This window comes from Cetorhinus maximus, chromosome 2, assembly GCF_964194155.1.
Source record: "Cetorhinus maximus chromosome 2, sCetMax3.hap1.1, whole genome shotgun sequence".
Lineage (NCBI taxonomy): Eukaryota > Metazoa > Chordata > Chondrichthyes > Lamniformes > Cetorhinidae > Cetorhinus > Cetorhinus maximus.
This window is the reverse complement of record NC_135880.1, coordinates 8,732,185-8,750,922: the sequence shown is the minus strand read 5'-3', so window position 1 is coordinate 8,750,922 and position 18,738 is coordinate 8,732,185. Positions and strand designations below refer to the sequence as shown.

Sequence of the window (18,738 nt, the reverse complement as noted above, 5' to 3'; positions counted from 1 at the left end):
ACGGGGGAAACATTTTACCGGCTCACGTGAGGTGAGAACGAGGTGGGGTTGGTGGTAAATCCATGGGGAGCTGCGGCAGCTCAGCTCCCCGACCATGTCAGGCCATCGGCGATTCTGACTGGGAATTGGTCCTGACAGCCTTCCCGGGGTGCAGGGAGGCAGAAAGCCAATTTATATGTAAAGGCCCCAATTTCCCAGCACCCAGGATGCACACAGTATGGCAAGGCTGGCATCACTTCACTGGAGAAAACACTGGCACAATCGTCCTTATGAACATTTGAAGATGACCAGCGGACTCCAGCAAGCCTGTCCCGTGCAATGATGGTCAATGTATCGTGACTAAACTCCCCTCTGCCCGCCATACCCCACTGTCCTCCTCCTCCTCCTCCTACCGCACCCCCCCAACCCCCCGCACCACCCCTTCCACCTGTGCATTCTCCTGGGAAGAGGCAAAAAAAAATCGGAGAAATAACTCAGGGCCAAGAAGGGGAAAAAACCGAATCTGGATAACTCCTCTCGAACTCCCTCCGGCCATGGAGGCCACCCACAGGGACCCGTGTGTTCTCTGTAAATACCTTCCACGCGATGCTGGCTGGTAGGACCCCCACCCCCCTCAATTTTACAGGCAGCAATAATTAAGCGCTCGCCATCGGAGCTGTCAATCGGAGGGCCGGAAGCGCCGACAGGAATGGCGGAGTGGGGAGGAAGGCAGAAACCCCGCAGCCCACACCAGGCATTCCGAAGAAAATTAAAAAAAAGATAAGAAAGCTATCGGTGGAGGGGGAAATCCATCTGAGGTCATCGCTGGGGGGGCCGCAAGGACTGCTGTCCCTTCCTGTGGCCCCCCCCTGTTTGCTTAAAAAAGTAATCCCACAGCCCCCCCGCCCCTCCCCCACCACCTCCACCCCCTCCCCCACCTCCACCCCAGGCTGTCACCGGGGGTCACCTGCGTTTGAGGGAGTTGGTTGACAGCTGGATGAACAATCTCATGGTAAACGGTGGGTTAATACAGTTCTGGCTTCTCCTGTTTTCAGTGCACACATTCCACAGGGCTTTTATCACCCTGTAAAATACAATCATATTTCTTTTACGGCACAGATTGTAAAAAAGCTCTTGACTTTTCTTTTGAAGGAAAGGGCTGCAAGACACACCTCAGCATCGCCAATGTGCTTCAGGGACCTTAGCCTGTTGGCCACGGGCCCTGAGAGCTACAGTCTGAAGCTGCTCTGACATTGTGTAGGACAATGGATTCTCGTTTAACCTAACCCACCCATCAGAAGACTGACAGGCATTGGATTAACTCCAATATTTCAGCAGCGAGTAAATTCTCAATCTAGGGGCCAGGCTCCCTAGAGAGAATGTACAAAGAGGCCATTCAGCCCATCAAACCTCTTCCAAGCGCCTTCAAATACTTATCCAATTCCCTTTTGAAAGTTACTTCAGGCAGCGCATTCCAGATCACAACAACTCGCTGTGTAAAAAAATCCCTCTGGCTCTTTTGCCAGTCAACTTAAATCCATGCCCTTTGGTTATTGATTCTCCTGCCAGCGGTTGTGACATATTTTGCAATGTCCTGAGGTTGTGAAATGTGCTCCAGAAATACAAGTTCTTTCTTTTCCTACCAGGTGCTGAACTTGGTCTTTCTTCATCCGGAAGTTCCTGCCAGTCCCTGGCGCTCGCTCCCTGAATCTGAGGCGCTAACTGAAACCATCTGAAAAAAAAATTAATGACCGTTCATTCTGCAAATTCAATGTGAAACCGGTTGCTGGGGAGACTAGGGGAAGAATTTTCCCCCCGTTGGGGATGGAAGTGCAGGAGTTGGCACAGGCGGGCGCGCCTCCGATCAGCGCCCCCGAGCAGGGGCACGCCGCCATTTTATGTGGGCGGGCCAATTAAGGCCCGCCCAGCATGACATCCGCCAGGAAGCACTGTGCGCTCCCTGTGTGGGCGGGGGCGGGATTCCCTCAGCCAAGAGTGCGCTCTTTCACGCATGCGCACGAAAGAGCGTACTCATCTCCCTGAGGCTAAGTGCAGCCTCAGGGAGATCAGCGCCAAATTTAAAAATGATCAAGGGGAAAAAATAAAATTTCCCTGACGTGTCCCCTCATGTGACACTGTCACATGAGCTGGGACATGTCCATCACTTTTAATTAAACATTTATTACATTTTTTAAAACCCTCATGAATACTTTACATCCGTCTTCACCCAAGAGAATGAGGATGAAGGTATGGAACTCGGGGAGAGAGACTGCGAGGTTCTTAAGCATTTTGATACAGGGAGTGACAAGGTATTGGAGGTGTTGGCAGGCTTAAAAGTGGACAAATCTCCAGGTCTGGATGATTTGTGTCCCAGACTGCTGAGGAAGGCAAGGGAGGAGATCGCAGGGGCTCTGACCTGAATTTTTAATTCCTCTCTGGCCACAGGGAGGTGCCATAGGACTGGAGAACAGAGAATGTGGTTCCGCTATTTAGGAAGGGTTGAGGAGATGAGCCAGGGAACTACAGGCCAGTGAGTCTCACATCAGTGGTAGGGAAACTACTGGAGAAAGTTCTGAAGGAGAGAATCTATCTCCACTTGGAGAGGCAAGGTTTGATCAGGGGTAGTCAGCGTGGCTTTGTCAGAGGGAGGTCATGCCTAACAAATTTGACTGAATTTTTTGAGGAGGTGACCAGGTGTGTAGATGAGGGTACTGCAGTTGATGTAGTCTATATGAATTTCAGCAAAGCCTTTGACAAGGTCCCACATGGGAGACTTATAAAGGTGGCAAATGCACATGGGATACAGGGTCATTTGATAAGGTGAATTCAAAATTGGCTTAGTTGTAGGAGGCAGAGGGTGATGACAGAAGGATGCTTTAGTGACTGGAAGCCAGTGTCCAGTGGCGTACCACAGGGATCTGTGCTCAGTCCCCTATTATTCGTCATTTATATAAATGACATAGGTGACTGTGTGGGGGGTCGGATTAGTAAGTTTGCGGATGACACAAAGATTGGCCGGGTGGTTAACAGTGAGGTTGAGTGTCTTGGGCTACAGGAAGATATAGACAGGATGGTCAGATGGGCAGATAAGTGGCAGATGGAATTTAACCCTGAAAAGTGCGAGGTGATACACTTTGGAAGGAGTAATTTGACAAGGAAGTATTCAATGAATGGCATGACACTAGGAAGTTCTGAGGAACAAAGGGACCTTGGCGTGTGTGTCCATAGATCTCTGAATGCGGAGGGGCACATTAGTGGGGTGGTGAAAAAGGCATATAGGACACTTGCCTTTATCAATCGAGGCATAGATTACAAAAGTAGGGAGATCATGTTGGAGTTGTATAGAACCTTGGTGAGGCCACAGCTGGAGTACTGTGTGCAGTTCTGGTCGCCACATTATAGGAAGGATGTGATTGCATTGGAGGGGGTGCAGAGGAGATTCATCAGGATGTTGCCTGGGATGAAACATTTAAGTTATGAAGAGAGGTTGGATAGAGTTGGGTTGTTTTCGTTGGAGCAGAGAAGACTAAGGGTCGACCTGATGGAGGTGTACAAGATTATGAGGGGCATGGACAAGGTGGATAGGGAGCAGCTGTTCCCCTTAGTTTAAGGGTCAGTCATGAGGGGCATAAGTTCAAGGTGAGGGACAGGAGGTTCATGGGGGATGTGAGGAAAACCTTTTTACCCAGAGGATGGTGACGGTCTGGAACGTGCTGCCTGGGAGGGTGGTGGAGGCGGGTTGCCTCACATCCTTTAAAAAGTACCTGGATGAGCACTTGGCATGTCATAACATTCAAGGCTATGGGCCAAGTGCTGGTAAATGGGATTAGGTAGGTAGGTCAGGTGTTTCTCACGTGTCGGTGCAGACTCGATGGGCCGAAGGGCCTCTTCTGCACTGTGTGATGCTGTGATTCTGTGAAACCTCATCCCCGCCCATGGATGAGGTTTCATGCTTTTTCAGAAGCCCGCCAGGGCTCCCGGCCGGTGGGCAGGCCCATCAATAACCTTAATTACCTTGTCAATGGCCTCAATTGGCCGTTGACAGGTTGGTGGGCTCACAGCTGATTCAGCTGCGCCCCCGCCGACCTGAAAATTGAAATGGGGCAGGGTGACATCGGGAGTTCCGCCCAATGTCATCCCGCATCATTTTACGCATCCCACTCGCCGACCTAAATATCCTGGCCTGGGCTTTTTTTTTAGGCCAGGCCAATGGTCTAATTGGGCACCCGTCTGGTTTACCTACTCCCAGGAACTGGCCAGCTGTGAGTAATTCCGCGTCCTGGAACTGACAGGGTCAGTGCGAGGTGTGAAATATCCCTCGGTGAATGGGTATGCTGGCCTTGTGTCTACCTGCAGTGAGATTTCATGCTGACACCGTCTAGCAATGGCTCAATGAAGTAGAAATCCCTCCATGTTGAACACCAATTGGAAGAAGCACTGAGGGTAGCAAGGGCACAGAACGTAGTCTGAATGGGCATCTTCCATCACTACAAGTGGCTCATTAGCAGCACGACTGTCCAAGCTGGCTTGAGTCCTGAAGGACATATCGACCACACTGGGGCTTGCGGCAGGCGATGAGGGAAGAAAAACTCTGCTCGCCACCACCACCGCAAGGGCGTTAAACGTTGACTTTGCCAGCGACATACACACCCCATGAATGAATAGACAAAATTTGAAATTCTCGACCTTGTTTATTAAATGCGTGCGTGACCTCATTCACCGTGACCTCCGATTGGATGATTATCTGAAGAGAAAAAAAAAAGTTGTGGGGATTGTGAACAATGGGTGAGGAATGAGAATAACTGGGCGAGTTGCTCTTGCAGAGAGCCAGCATGGACACAAGGGGCAGAATGGCCTCCTCTTGTGCTGTAACCATTCTATGATTCTATGTTGGGGATCAGTGTGAGGGCCAACCTGATTACATGGCTGTGAGTCAACAACAATAACTTATAGTGCATTTAACGTAATAAAACTCCCCAAGGCGCTTGACAGGAGTATTATAAAACAAAGTATAACTCTGAGTCACATAAGAAAATATTAGGTCAGGTGAAAAAAACCTTGGTCAAAGAGGTAGGTTTTAAGGAATGTCTTAAAGGAGGAAAGCGAGGCAGAAAGGAGGGGAGGCGTAGGGAGGGAATTCCAGGACTTAGGAATGAGGCAACTGAAAGCACTCTGCCAACGATGGAGCGATTATTATTCAGAATGTTCGAGGGGTCAGAATAGAGGAGCACAGGTATCTCAGAGGGTTGTGGGGCTGAAGCTAGGGGAGAGATAGGGAGGGAGGAGGCCATGGAGGGATTTGAAAACAAGGATGAGCATTTTAAAATCGAGGCATTGCTTGACGGAGAGCCAACGTGGGTCAGAGAGCACGGGGAACAGGGCTTGGTGTGGGTCAAGGCATGGGCAGCAGAGTTTTGGATGGCCTCAAGTTTTCCAAAGCTAGAAGATGTGAGACCAGCCACGGAAGCTTGATAAACACCGGAGGGAGAAAGGGTTAGAAGGGTATGCTAATAGGGCGAGATGAATTAAGGTGAGAGAAAGTTCCTGGGGAACAGAAACAGCACCATAGACCAGATGGGCCAAATGGCCTATTTCTGTGCTGTAAGGACTATGTCATTTTATATAAAAAATTGCCTTTTTATAAATGGAGCAAAATGTACTTATAAATTCAATTCATGATATTCACAGGTTTGTCACTTTAAGAATGGTAAACCTATAGAATATCTTCATTGTGCCTTGTGATCTACCAGCTGCAATCTCCAGTCTGCTACGACTTCTATACAGGTGCAGATTGACAAACAAGCAAAACAAAAACCACATTCTTAAATTCGCTGCTACAGCCCTTTCAGTAGCTGCACCTCCTTGTATACGAGCTCCCAGACTGTGCACAGGCGTGAATTCACTCCGCACGTCTAATAAGCAATAAACACGGCATCTCAGGTGAGAAAAGACAAACGCAAGTCAGGGAGATGTCCTGCTGTGAACTGTTTCCACCCCAGGGGGCACTGAAATCAGAATATTTTTAATTGAATGTGAATGTATGTACACACACACATAACACACACACAGCACGCACACACCCACACACAGCACACACACACCCACACACACCCACACACAGCACACACACACCCACACACATAACACACACATAACACACACACACACACACACACTCACATACAGCACACACACACCCAATCACACACACACAACACAACACACACACACCCACACACATAACACACACATAACACACACACACACACACACACACATACAGCACACACACACCCAATCACACACACACAACACAACACACACACACCCACACACATAACACACACATAACACACACACACACACACACTCACACACAGCACACACACACCCACACACACCCACACACAGCACACACACACCCACACACATAACACACACATAACACACACACACACACACACACACTCACATACAGCACACACACACCCAATCACACACACACAACACAACACACACACACCCACACACATACACACACATACTTACACACATGTGCAGGTTGGATGGGCCTCCGCCTGTACATGCCCCCTCAGCTTGGTTATGTCTCGTCTTCTCCTGAAAAGGCAGAAGAGCATTGATCAGTCTCTACCTGCAGCGCCATTGCAGCCTGGCCAACCCCAGCTGAAGAGCACCTCACAGGGCACCTCCAAGTCATGGCCCTCGAACCACAAGGCACACAGTCCAAGCAGCCAGGGCTCACCCCCTTGGCCAGCTCCGGCGTCATTGCCAGTTGGCTCTCAGACTCTAACCCCCCTGAGGTGATGGTGGATGGCCACACCTTAACTCTTCTGCGCACTGATCCATGCCAACTCAGTACTCACCCTTCTGGAGAGCATCAGGTCATTGAAGCACTTCCGGCACTGCACCCATGTGCGCTGTGCTGCACGTCATGGCTGCTCACCTGGGCTGCCACCTCCTCCCGTGCCCTCTTGATGAGGTGCAGTGGCCCTCTCCTTCCCATCTCTGGGGACAAGGGTGTCCCTCCTGGCGGCTACCTCCTCCAGGAGGGCAGCGAGGCCCTCATCAGGAAAGCCGGGGTGGGGGGGTGGTGCCGAGCGCCCACCCTGCCTGCCCTCCTGTCTGGCATTTTCAGCCGCACTAGACTCCATCGCTACCACGGCAGACAGACGTCCTTCCCTGGCAGCCTTTCTGGGGCTGCCTGGGCCGTTTTTAAACCGACCTGGTGGCTGACAGGCCCCCTGACCCCGCTTGGCCCTCACAGGCCGGTGCGGAGCCGCGTGTCACGCTGGGCAGGCCTTAATTGGCCGGCCAGTGTGAAATCGCAGTCAGGGCCCGATTGCGGACAGCAGTCGGCCCTCCCGGCTGTGCCCACCCACTGTGCCCGCCCAACGAGGGGAAAATCCTGCCCCAAGTGTAATTAAATCACAAAGACAGATCCAACTATCCTCACCCCCATAAACCTACTTTACTATAAACCAGAAAAATATTATGAAAATGATGATATTTTTGTGACAAGCCGTAAAATTGTTTTGGCAAGTCCTGAGGTTGTGAAAGGTGCTATAGCAATGCAATTCTCTCTTTTCCTTTAATTGCTGGGAAAGATATTATCTGCGTTGTTGGGAGATGGTGATAGGATCACGTTTAATCCCCATCCCTAGTTGCCCTGGGGGCATTAAGAGTCAGCCACGCCGTGTGGGACTGGAGTCACCTGTAGGTTCAGACCTGGGGACAGGGCGACAGGTTCACTGAAGGACACTATCGAACTAATTGGGCTTTTATGAAAATCTAGCAGCTTTGCAGGTTATTTTATCAGCCCACAGTTCATTGTACCCTTTCATTTAACTAGCAACAATATACACCCAATGAGATGACCATCAGTTTATAACACTTTACAGTGGACTCGCGTGATTTCACGATTAGATTTCCAGTTTTATTGTAAGCCTGGTTTGATGTGATTACCAACGTTACTGTATTGTTATGAGGCACACTCTGATCAGGGCCATTTTACAGTGGCTAACAACCTTCAGTGGGATGTCAAGGACGTCTCAGGTTGTAACAATACTTTCCAAAAGTCACCTTCTAATAGGCAGACCCCTTAACCCCAGATGGAGATTTCCTCTCTGGGTTGGGATGCTGAGCTGAGGCAGGGATTGCTCATTTCAGTGCTTCAGAAGGTAGAATGATACCTGGACTCTAAGGGTTAAATTTACATGGAGAGATTACACATTAGAGGGGTTTGTTTCCTGGAGCTGAAAAGGCTAAGAAGTATTTAATTAAAATTTCCTAGGTATTAAGGGAAATAGCTAGTACAGGAGAGAGAAATTATTTCTACCTGTTGGAGTCTAGGAATTTTTATTATTCGTTCATGGGATGTGGGCATCGCTGGCTAGGCCAGCATTTATTGCCCATCCCTAATTGTCCTTGTTCAGAGGGCATTTTAAGAGTCAATTGCATTAGCTGTGGGTCTGGAGTCACATATAGGCCAGACCAGCAGATTCCCTTTCCTGAAGGGCATTCATGAACCAGATGGGGTTTTTACAACAATTGACAATGATTTTCGTGGTCATCATCAGACTTTTAATCCCAGATTTATTTTATTTTTTTTATTGGATTCAAATTTCACCATCTGCTGTGGTGGGATTCGAACACAGATCCACCAGACCATGACCCTGGGTCTCTAGATTCCCAGCCCAGTGACAAAACCACTACGCCACTGTCCCCCCCTTCCAGGAGGCGGAGTCTAAAAGTTAGGGCCAGAGCTTTCTGGAGTGAAATTGGGAAACACATCTAGACACGAACAGCAGTAGAAGTTTTGAACTCTCTTCCACAAACGGCAATTGGTGTTAAATTCACATCCGAGATTGATAGATTTTTGTTAACCAAGGGGTATTAATGGATCTGGGGCGAAGGAGGGTATATAAGATCAGCCATGATCTCATTGAATGGCAGCAAAACACACTCAAACCCTCCTGTCCCTAGAAACTTCGTGGTAATAACTGAAAGAAAGAAATAGAAGGAGTTGTAGCCATATAGAACCTTTCACAACTTCACACTCTCTAGCACTTACAACAAATTAAGTACTTTTGAAGTATAGTCACTATTGTAATGTAGGAAATGGGACTGCAATTTGTACACAGCAAGCTCCCACGAACAGTAACGTGATAAATGACAAGATCACCTTTTAAATGATTGTCGCGATCAGTCACTCACTGGAACAGAGCTTGAATATTGCTGAAAAGAGAGACATGTTGCTGGAGTTTCTCATCTTGCACTCATCGGGACAAATGCAAGAATGCCAAATTTCAAACCAGCACAATAAATTATACTACAGGAGAAATGGGTGCTGATTGGAAAGCAAGTCAACTCCGATTGGCTGAGGTGTTGCCATGGAGAAAGCATTGAGGAACTATAGGCTCCTCAAGCTCCTGGGTAATCCAAAAAAGGCGCAAAACTTAAACATGTTCCTTTAGTTTGCAGAGAACATATCGCTGTATATGAATATACTTTGCTTCAAGCTTGGAAAAACTCTAAGTACATTTACCTGATTTTAAAAAAAATCATTCATGGGATGTGGGTGTTGCTGACTGGGCCACCATTTATTGCCCATCCCTAATTGCCCTTGAGAAGACGGTGGTGAGCTGCCTTCTTGAACCGCTGCAGTCCATGTGGTGTAGGTACACCCACAGTGCTGTTAGGGAGGGAGTTCCAGGATTTTGACCCAGCGACAGTGAAGGAACGGCGACATATTTCCAAGTCAGGATGGTGAGTGGCTTGGAGGGGAACTTCCAGGTGGTGGTGTTCCCATCTGTCTGCTGCCCTTGTCCTTCTAGATGGTAGTGGTTGTGGGTTTGGAAGTTGCTGTCGAAGGAACCTTGGTGAATTCCTGCAGTGCATCTTGTAGATGGTACACACTGCTGCTACTGTGCGTCGGTGGTGGAGGGAGGGAATGTTTGTGGATGTGGTGCCAATCAAGCGGGGCTGCTTTGTCCTGGACAGTGTCAAGCTTCTTGAATGCTGGAACTGCACTCATCCAGGCAAGCGGGTAGCATTCCATTGATGCAAGATTTCAGTTTAGAGGTGAGAAAAGCTGGGATTGTTCTCCTTGGAGCAGAGCCACTTAAGTAGAGATTTGGTAGAGGTGTTCAGAACTATGAAAGGTTTTGATGGAGTGAATTAACTTGTTTCCAGTGGCAGAAGGGTCAGCAACCAAAGGACACAGATTTAAAGCAATCGGTAAAAGATTCAGAAAATCATCGCATCATCTAAATTTACAGAACAGAAAGAGGCCATTCGGCCCCCTGTGTCTGTGCCAGCTGTAAAACAGATATCCAACCTAATCCAGCGGGGAGATGAGGAGAATATTTTTTATGAAGTGAATTGTTGTGATCTGGAATACGCTGTCTGAAAGATCCAAGAATAACATTCAAAAGGGAATTGGGTAAATACTTGGAAGAGAAAAAAGTTGCTGGGCTATGGGGAAAGAGCAGGAGGAGTGGGACTAATTGGATAGCTCTTTCAAGGAGCTAGCATGGGAACAATGGGCTGAATGGCCTCCTCCTGTATCATTCTCTGATTCTATTAAGGAGAAAGCCCCTCCACCACTTTCTCAAGCGCAGCTTAGTTACAGAGATACAGTGGTATACCTGAGCTGCCTCTACCATCTCGATCATTCATTTGTTCAATTAACCCCACCTAAGGACTTGTTTACCTAGTTTACAGGTATAGCTGACTGTGGCTTTAAAGTTAATTAGCATTAGTTAGTGCAGGCCATCATCTGGAAAGGGAAAATTTGCAGGGCTACGGGAAAAAGGCACGGTGTTGGCACTGGGTGAATTGCCCCTTCAGAGGTCCAGCACAGACACAATAGGCTAAATGGCCTTCCGCTGTGCTGTAACCATTCCATGGTTCTATGAAAACTTGCTGGCTGACTTTGAAGGCATAAGAAAGGGTTAACTCTTTCATTCAGGAACTTGTGGGGCTGGCCCATTCAGTCAGAACCGTGTGGTGTAACACAAGTCAAAAATGGTCACCATTCACCCCTCAGTATAGACCAGGCGGTAAATCCCAGAAGGATGTCTTGTGGTGCTGTGAGTAGTGTCCCTTGCTCTGAGTCAGAAGCTTTGGGTTCAAATCCTGCTTCAGGACTTAATGGCCAAGGAAGGTGTGTTCATAAGGTGGCCAAACAGCCTGAGTATCAACTTGCAAATCCTTTCAAGACAATGAAGGCAGGTGGTAAGAGCGGGAGAGTCTCCTGGTCGGCCATGTTTGAAGTGGAGTGCTGTCCCTCAAACAATATAGAGCTTCAGGTTAATGACCTTCTCCAGGGTAAAAAACAAGCTATGGGAACAAATGTAAGCATGGGCTTCACCTACCTCAGTCTCTAGACGTGGGGATCTTTCTAAGCCTAAACCTGTGATGGGGGTTAAAGATTTATTTGGCCCCCCCTTGATAATTATTTTCTGGGACATCAGTTTTGAGTCAGAACCCACACCCTCTGAATAAGAGGCATGAGCGCGGACAAGAGCTATTTTAGAAAGAAGCATGGAACAATTATTTCTTTGATGGAACGCTGATTCTTTTTTATTCATTCATTCCCGGGCTATGGGCGGCACAGGATTTTATTGTCCAACCCCAGTTACCCTGAGAAACTCTTTCGAGTTATCAACAGTCACAGATTGCAACTCTTTCGAGTACAATCGCAGTTCTTGGTTTCCGGGAGTGGGACATGAACCCACAACCCTCCGATTCAAAGGCGAGGGTGCTATGAACTGAGCCACAGCTGACACCTCCAGTTACCCTGAGAAGGCGATGAAGGACAGAGTTCATAATAATTAGGAAATATAAGAATTATTGTAATATGATCGCTCTGCCACTAGATTGCAGTATCTCACTTACTCAACACGGCACCAGGGGTGAAAGTGTCCAGGAGCTGGAATCTTTTTATTGAGCACTCACCCCAGGTAGGCCCTGAGTTATTAACCATTACACCACCCCCTTTATCTGCAAATGTTTAATATAATATGCTTGTACTGAGAATTCCGACCTTTCCCGCGATAGCCACTTCTGAGAATTAATTGCATAGCTGAGCAACTATTGACATGTTCAATCTTTTATCAATGATGAAGGAAAGAAAGATGTGCATTTTTTTATACAGCACTTTTCACGACTGCCAGACATTTGAAAGTACTTTCCAGTGTGGTCACAGCTGTAATGTGAAAAGCACCGAAGTCTACTCACACAAACTGCAATGTGATAATGACCAGATAATCCGGTTTTGTCCTGTTGATTGAGGGATAAATATTGGACATGACGCCAGGGAGAACTCCCCTGTTCTTCTTCAGAACAGTGGCATTGGATATTTTACATCGGGCAGATGGGGCCTTAGTTTATCATCTCATCCAAAAGACGACACTTTTGACAGTGCGGCACTCCTTAAGTACTGCGCCGGAGTGACAGCCTTGATTTTTACTCAAACCCTGGAGTAGGACTTGAATCACAGAATAGTTCCAGCACAGAAGGAGGCCATTCAGCTCTCCATGTCTGTCCCATCTCTGTGTAAGAGCATCTCACCTCGTCCCAATGCCCTGCCTTTTCCTTGTAATCCTGCAATTTTTTTCTTCTTCAGGTAATTATGCAATTCTCTTCTGAAAGCCATGATTGAACCTGCCTCCACCACACTCTCAGGCAGTACATTCCAGACCCTACCCACTAAAATAATTCTTTCCTCATGTCACAATCCCACCAATGGGAACAGTTTCCCCCTATCTCCTCTGTCCAGACCCCTCGTGATTTTGAACACCTCTATCAAATCTCCTCTCAACCTCCTCTTCTCTAAGGAGAACAGTCCCAACTTCTCCAATCTATCCACGTAACTGAAGTTCCTCATCCCTGGAACCATTCTCATTAATCTTTTCTGCACCCTCTCCAATGCCTTCACTTTCTTCCAATCCAGAACCTTGTGACTCAGAGTCTAGAATTCTAACCACTGAGCCACAGCTAACACACCAACCCAATAACTGTTGACAACACAACCGTCCTGTACCATGTAATTTTCATTTGGGGTTAGGTTACTTTTAGCATTGTGGTTAAGGTTAGAATTATGTTTTAGGATTTAGGATAGGGTGGGACTGCCCCTCCACCTGGTTCCATGCTATCTTCATATGATGTTTGGGGGGAGATGGTGGCGTAGCGGTGATGTCACTGGGCTAGTAATCCAGAGGCCCCAGGCTAATGCTCTGGCGACATGGGTTCAAATCCCACCACAATAGCTGGTGGTATTTAAATTCAATTAATCTGGAATATGAAGCTAGTCTCAGTATTGGTGACCATGAAACTATCATCAATTGTCATTAAAAGTCCATCTGATTCACTAATATCCTTTAGGGAAGGAAATCTGCCATCCTTACCTGGTCTGACCTACATGTGACTTCAGACACACAGCAATTTGGTTGGCTCTTAACAGCCCTCTGAAATGGTGTGGCAAGTCACTCAGTTCAAGGGCAATTAGGGATGGCCAACAAATGCTGGCCTTGCCAGCAATACCCACATCCCACCAGATTCGGCTAGAGGATCACAAGCAATGGCTTCTGTCACACCACCGCCCCTGGCGTCCCTCAAGGATGTCCCTTTCTATTTCTTATCAGTCTGCTGTCCGACATATCTGAAAACACATCTTCAGGTTCCACGTGAACGCTGAGAAAGTTACCGTTTATTGCTTCAATTCTGAACGAACTTCACCAATTCGGAGTATGTCAGATATTGATCGCAATGATAGGTTGAGAATCTGCAAACCAGTTAATACAGAGTGTGATATATGAATTTCAGTGCCAGTGCGATGTCAAGTCCGTAGGCTGTATGTCCCAATGACTGGCAGGTTGTATCAAACAGCACGCTCCTTCTGCTGTCCACAACTAGCAGAGTATTGACTGTACCCAAGTAGCATGTGCTTGCAAAACTGAGAACGTAATGTCTAACGTGAGATGTGATTGTGATTGGACAGCACTTGCTGAACAATCCTGAGTGTACTAAGAATTACACTAACACCCAATTCAACATTAATCAGGCTCACAATGTGGCTCACGTATGCTTGCTAGAAGCTACATATGTTCATAAACAGGGACTGTCCTCTGCAGGTAAAAGAAACGTGTTCAGGCATTCTGCCATTTTGAATTAAAAAGAGTCAGGGACAATAGTTAAAAGCAAAATACTGTGGATGCTGGAAATCTAGAACAAAAACAAAAATACTTTCAAAAATTATTTTAGCCCATTTCGATCCCTTCCCCCCCACCCCACCCACACTAGGGCCATCTGCCACTAGCTTGCTTCCCTTAATGTCCCCATTAGCACATCCATTAGATAATATCACCACCGTCAACACCCCTTTGTCCTTTCGTCTATGACATCTTTGGCAGTCTCTTCTTGGCCTCCACCTATCACTGGCACCCTATCGAGCTCTCCTGTCCCACCCCCTTCTACCAGCTTATATTTCATCTTATTTCTATATGTCTTAGTTCTGATGAAGGGTCATACGGACTCGAAACGTCAACTGTATCCCTCTCCGCAGATGCTGTCAGACCTGCTGAGATTTTCCAGGTATTTTTGTTTTTATTCAGGGACAATGGTTCCCTGGTGCATTCTCCATGGCAATGCCTCAACTGATCAGTCGACTTGCCAACCAATAATTACCCTTTTCCCCTGCAGAAGAATTGTTGCTCTCTTTGAAATTTGACATACTTGCGAATCTGTCCTGATGAGTGCAAGATGAAAAGCTTTGACAGCCTATCTCTTTTTTCAGCAATAATTGATATTTGGTACAACCTCTGTCATTCATTTGTCGAATTGACCCTGTCTGCTGATGATTTATATACTCAGTTTGTAAGTTCGCTGACTGTTAATTTGAAGTTAATAAACAATTTCTGGTGTTCAGTTGTTGGCTAACCTTGAAGATTTGATTCAACATTCACGTGTCTTGTGGGGGTGATCAATTCAATTGAAACTGAGTGGTGTAACACAGTTGAACAGGTCACTCCTGGGTCATAAATCTCAGGCCATTCCTTGATGAGGAGTTGAGGTGAAGGGGTTAAGGATTTTGCATGGTTCCTCAATAAATATTTGTTGGGACACTGGTTCCAGTGTTTTTACACTCTTTTGACTTAGAGGCAGGAAGACAACCGACATTAATTTTAGAAAGAAGCGGACTAGAACGTATCCTTTATTTCAAACACTGATTTATTTTGTTCACTCATTCTTTGGATCTTGGCATTGCTTGCAAAGCTAACAACACCACAATTATATAGGTCTTTTAATGTAATAAAATTTATCATGGCTCTTTACAGACAGGTTACGAAACAAAATTTGACACTGAGCCACACAAGGAGAAACAAGATACATATATTATCCATCCAAATATATATGAGGAGGAGCTGGTGCGATCAGTTGATTAGATGACTCACATGTGGATCAGGTTGATGCCAACAGCATGGGCTTTAATCCTCATTCCATCTGAGGTAGACTTGGGACCTGCCTCCTCACCCTACCCATAGTAAAAAAAATCATGGCACTTAGTCATTGTTCAGTGAATAATCACCAAGGAACTGTCTTCAGGCAGAGAACTGAAAATACCTCAACCCCCTCCCCACACCGAAACACTGCCCCCTCTCCCCATTGAAGCCCCTCTCCCCACTGAAGCCCCTCTCCCCACACCGAAACACTGCCCCCTCTCCCCATTGAAGCCCCTCTCCCCACACCGAAACACTGCCCCCTCTCCCCATTGAAGCCCCTCTCCCCACACCGAAACACTGCCCCCTCTCCCCATTGAAGCCCCTCTCCCCACACCGAAACACTGCCCCCTCTCCCCACTGAAGCCCCTCTCCCCACACCGAAACACTGCCCCCTCTCCCCACTGAAGCCCCTCTCCCCACACCGAAACACTGCCCCCTCTCCCCATTGAAGCCCTGCTCCTCACCTACTGAACCCCACCCCCTGAAGCCCCACCCCCTCTCCCCACTGAAGCCCCACCCCCTCTCCCCACTGAAGCCCCACCCCCTCTCCCCACTGAAGCCCCACCCCCTCTCCCCACTGAAGCCCCACCCCCTCTCCCCACTGAAGCCCCACTCCCCACTGAAGCCCCACCCCCTCTCCCCACTGAAGCCCCACCCCCTCTCCCCACTCCCCACTGAAGCCCCACCCCCTCTCCCCACTGAAGCCCCACTCCCCACTGAAGCCCCACCCCCTCTCCCCACTGAAGCCCCGCCCCCTCTCTCTGCAGCCCCGACAACCGCAGGATTCTGGATCAAGGGATAAGGGGTGAACCCGAGTCCGTTTCTACACATTAAACCGCCCTGGCGGGAAGCGCGCGCGGCGAAGGAATTTTCTCCGGCACTCGGAACGCGCAGGAACTGTCGGTGCTCCGAGCCGGGGAGCGGATGTGACGACATGACCGGGGGCGGGGAGAAGAGCTGTGTCCTGCACGTTTGGCCGCCATTTTGGTGCGGGGCAGCCACCTCCTCCTGTCCTGCTCTGTGATTGGCGGAAGGGGCAGAGCCCTGCCCGGGCACTCTGTTTGTCATTGACGGCGTGCAGCGGGACGGAGCGGAGGGTAAGAGCAATGATCAAAGGTGGTAAAATAGAGGGAGCGAGAGGCTCACTAACTGTACAGGATCCGATCACCCGGAGAGAGACAGGGTGTATCTGGTGTGGGGGGTTATATATGTTCAGTGATTTGAAGGTGGAGGGACGGGTAGAGAGAGCAGCCAATGAAGTGAAGTGTACGGTGTCCTGGGCTTTATTAATAGGAGCAGGGAGGGCAGGGGACGCTAGTTAGACCGGCAGCTGCAGCCCCGCGAGCAGTTCTGGGTGGCTGCACTTCAGGGTTTAGACTTTAGAGCATGTGCATGGGGGCAGATGGAGCACATGCTGGTTCCACAGCTTCCTGGCACCTGGTCACCTGGAACCTGGTCACCGGGCACCTGGTCACCTGGCACCTGGTCACCGGGCACCTGGCCACCTGGCACCTGGTCACCTGGCAACCTGGTCACCTGGTCACCGGGCACCTGGTCACCGGTCACCTGGTCACCTGGCCACCTGGCACCTGGTCACCTGGAACCTGGTCACCGGGCACCTGGTCACCTGGCACCTGGTCACTGGGCACCTGGTCACCGGGCACCGGGTCACCTGGCACCTGGTCACCTGGCACCTGGTCACCTGGCACCTGGTCACCTGGCACCTGGTCACTGGTCACCTGGTCACCTGGAACCTGGTCACTGGGCACCTGGCACCTGGCACCTGGTCACCAGGCACCTGGTCACCTGGCACCTGGTCACCTGGCACCTGGTCACCAGCTTGAGGGAACCCCCCCCCTGCTCCATATCAGGGCATCTCTGACCCTAACCCTCCCCCTGCTCCACCTCAGGGCATGTCTGACCCTAACCCTCCCCCTGCTCCACCTCAGGGCATGTCTGACCCTAACCCCCTGCTCCACCTCAGGGCATGTCTGACCCTAACCCCCTGCTCCACCTCAGGGCATGTCTGACCCTAACCCTCCCCCTGCTCCACCTCAGGGCATGTCTGACCCTAACCCCCTGCTCCACAGGGCATGTCTGACCCTAACCCTCCCCCTGCTCCACCTCAGGGCATGTCTGACCCTAACCCTCCCCTGCTCCACCTCAGGGCATGTCTGACCAGGAGCCTCCCCTGCTCCACCTCAGGGCAGGTCTGACCAGGAGCCTCCCCCTGCTCCACCTCAGGGCATGTCTGACCCTAACCCCTTGCTCCACCTCAGGGCATGTCTGACCCTAACCCTCCCCCTGCTCCACCTCAGGGCATGTCTGACCCTAACCCCCTGCTCCACAGGGCATGTCTGACCCTAACCCTCCCCCTGCTCCACCTCAGGGCATGTCTGACCCTAACCCTCCCCTGCTCCACCTCAGGGCATGTCTGACCAGGAGCCTCCCCTGCTCCACCTCAGGGCAGGTCTGACCAGGAGCCTCCCCCTGCTCCACCTCAGGGCAGGTCTGACCAGGAGCCTCCCCCTGCTCCACCTCAGAGGATGTCTGACCAGGAGCCTCCCCTGCTCCTTATGACAAAAGCACAAACAAAATAAAAAAAATTCTTCAGATGCTGGAATAACTCAGCAGGCCTGGCGGCGTCTGCGGAGAGAGAAACATTTAACGTTTCGAGTCCAGTGTGAGTCTTCTACGGAACAGACTCTCAGTCGTAGATTCACAGAGATCTACAGCACAGGAAAAGGCCCTTCGGCCCATCGAGTCTGCGTCGCTCAAACAAGTACCTGACTATTCTAATCCCATTTTCCAGCGCTCGGCCCATAGCCTTGTATGCCATGGCATCACAAGTGCACATCTAAATACTTCTTAAATGTTATGAGGGTTTCTGCCTCTACCACCCTTTCAGGCAGTGAGTTCCAGATTCCCACCTTCTGGGTGAAAAAATTCTTCCTCACATCCCCTCTAAACCTCCTGCCTCTTACCTTAAATCTATGCCCCCTGGTTATTGATTCCTCCACCAAGGGGAAAAGTTCCTTCCTGTCTACCCTATCTACGCCCCTCATAATTTTAAACAGCTCAGCCATGCCCCCTCCTCTCAATCTCCTCTGCTCCAGGGAAAATAACCCCAGTCTATCCAATCTCACCTCATAATTAAAACTCTCCAGCCCAGGCAACATCCTGGTAAATCTCCTCTGCAGCCTCCCTAGTGCAATCACATCCTTCCTATAATGCA

At 49.2% G+C, this 18,738-nt stretch overlaps 1 protein-coding gene and 1 long non-coding RNA gene across 2 annotated transcripts in view; one reads left to right on the top strand and one right to left on the bottom strand.

The window, feature by feature from the left end:
* Window positions 1–15,213: 15,213 nt before the first annotated feature.
* The window catches only part of LOC144692141 (uncharacterized), a 14,518-nt gene continuing 10,993 nt past the window's right edge, over window positions 15,214–18,738 (bottom strand). Inside the window, exon 2 of the long non-coding RNA XR_013579274.1 lies at window positions 15,214–15,535. This is a non-coding gene — a long non-coding RNA (uncharacterized LOC144692141). The remainder of the gene's footprint in view (window positions 15,536–18,738) is intronic.
* Window positions 16,563–18,738, top strand: part of slc5a6a (solute carrier family 5 member 6a) — a 71,648-nt gene continuing 69,472 nt past the window's right edge. The window contains exon 1 of the mRNA XM_078560564.1: window positions 16,563–16,600. The gene's annotated coding sequence lies outside the window, so the exon portion shown is untranslated. The remainder of the gene's footprint in view (window positions 16,601–18,738) is intronic.